Source organism: Pavona decussata, unplaced genomic scaffold, assembly GCF_977016875.1.
Source record: "Pavona decussata unplaced genomic scaffold, jaPavDecu1.1 SCAFFOLD_19, whole genome shotgun sequence".
In the NCBI taxonomy this organism is placed as follows: Eukaryota; Metazoa; Cnidaria; class Anthozoa; order Scleractinia; family Agariciidae; genus Pavona; species Pavona decussata.
Genome location: NW_028145442.1, coordinates 507,627 through 510,025, shown reverse-complemented (window position 1 = coordinate 510,025; position 2,399 = coordinate 507,627). Strand labels below are relative to the sequence as shown.

Below are 2,399 nucleotides of genomic sequence, written 5' to 3'. Positions count from 1 at the left end.
AGCCTTGTTTGTTGTAGGGGTGCACTTACCTATACCAAGCTAGGTTTAAGATACTCAGCTCAAATATTGGAAAACAATACATTCAAACTCAACAGAAATATTACAAAGAGAGTATCAGAAATGTAGCAAGTAGCAGCCCCCCCCCCCAAAGAAAAAGATATTATAATTATAATGAATAGTTGCCTAGAACACGAACCAGTCTGTAACAACTCGCGCCCACAGGAACGTGCGAAATAATACAAAGCAGCCTACGGTGGTGATAAACACGAAACAACAAATCAAAACAAACCAAGGAAAATAAAAAAACGATCTTATAATATCAGCATCAAAAACCTCCCGAACGGGAATATCAATAACTAATGATCCTATCAAACTAAAGGCGATCGAGGTAAGTACAACAATATTTCAACTGCAAAAAAAGTTATTAAAGCACCGCAGTTACACAAATAAACGCTCCACGTACCGCGTCCAACAGAATGCCACGCAAGCTAAAAACGGCGCGATTTACTCGAGGGAGACAAACTCGAGGCCACTGGTGAACTAGCCCGTTGCTTCCAGTCCTCCCGGATGGATTTGCTGGAGTTCTCGGGGCAAGCAAGACTACGATGAGATCCCGAGCACAGGCTGCAACGATGAGCGAATCGACACACAGGAAAAGGAGCAGTGCATCACCCCCTGTTCCAAGATATGCAGCTGTCCACGACAGCGACCGAAGACCCCGAAGGTTGCGAGCGAGCCAAAGATTGCAGTGATGCTGAGCGAATTGAAGCCCCAGCCGCGTGGAAATTAAACAACTGTACGTTCATTGATGACCAATTGGTCAGCCTTGTGGCTGCGGCATCTTCGTGAAAGGCTTGATCATAGGCGAGCCAAATCCGACCGCTGTAGTGGCAATTGGTATTGCGTTAGGTCTTTCCAGCGATGCGGGAAATGCGAAACCAACACGAGAGAAAAAATCGCAAACGCCTCGCACCACGAGACGACGTTGCTTTTTCGGCCGAGAAGTTAGCAGGAGACGGCCATCGAGCATGAGTTGAGGTTCGGGATCCTTCTGCTGCAAGTTAAAGGTCACTGAGGTCGATGTATTTACTGGCGATGATGGCACGGGACGACAAGCTCAAAGCACTCGAAGCGAACGGTGCGAGCGACATCACTGGCGCAGCAAATGTTGACACAAAGGACGGTACACACACAGAAGAAATCGGCCTACCTTGAGGCGTGTGAGTTGTGTGAGGCCCTAGTATCCCTGAGCCCGAAGCCAAGAAATTCATTGCTGACGCATGTAAAGACGCGGGAACGCCCCCAGAAGAGTTGTTGTTCGAAGAACAGGACGACGCTTGCATGGATTGCGAGCCTGCCAGCCCCGAATGTTGGGATCTTTCAGCTGCTACGGCTTTTTGAACAGTTTTAGCAATAAGAGCCACTAGTTCTAGGGAAATCGTCGTCCCACCAGCTGTAGTGCCCGCCACCGATTCACACAATGGACTTGGCGTGCAAACGTTTGAAGCACTAGTCGAGGAGGCCAACAACAAATGTGTTGCCGAAGAAGTTGTCGCGTAAAAAGCTGATTGCAGGCTATTATTGGTGTTGTGAGAACTCATCTCACGGCAAACATTGTGTCAAAATAAAGACCACAAGGATAAACCGATAGCAGCAACTTTGCGAGCATGTGCAACGTGAAGCAACACGAACGAAATGATCTGACCTCAACAGGGGAGCTGTAAATTCCCGACAACCCCTGTGAAGTAAGCGGCCACCCCAAATAATTTGAATGGAAACTGCTAGCCAGCACTGTCTTGAGTTTAACTTACCCTAAATTACATTTAGCCACATAAAAAGTCACTTATATAATATTGGAACAGTAAATATATAAACAGTATTAGAATGGTAAAAAGGTATTGAAATAGCAAAACAATAGAATAATGATAACAAAACAATCTTAGCACAGTAACAACAGTATCAAACAGTGAACAAGAATTTATGTGGTCACAAAAATACTACTAGAACAATAATTATACATTACAGCATTCAGAAAGAACAAAACATGAAGGACCAAAAAATATTAGAAAAGTAACAAAACAAATAGTAACAAAAAATATCAGCACTAACAAAAAGATAATTTATAACAATATTAACAAAAACGAAATTACAACAAAAATATGAGTTAATTAGAAAATGTATTTTTATTGTTTGAATACATCAATATGAAGTTAATTGGGAAAAAATCTTTAACATGTCTTAAATTCACAATTTTGAAGAGCCATTTAACTGGAAAGCAACCCAGGACATTACTAAAGAAAAATGAACTTGCTATGGTGAGGTATGTTTGCAACAAAATTACATGGTTGAATCTTGTTCGACTAATGTTCAGTTCAAGTAATGTTGAAGTCTGCCCATTT

At 42.6% G+C, this 2,399-nt stretch overlaps 1 pseudogene; it reads right to left on the bottom strand.

Moving 5' to 3' along the window:
* Positions 1 to 319: 319 nt before the first annotated feature.
* LOC146486899 (uncharacterized) lies at positions 320 to 1,819 on the bottom strand (annotated as a pseudogene).
* Positions 1,820 to 2,399: the final 580 nt, after the last annotated feature.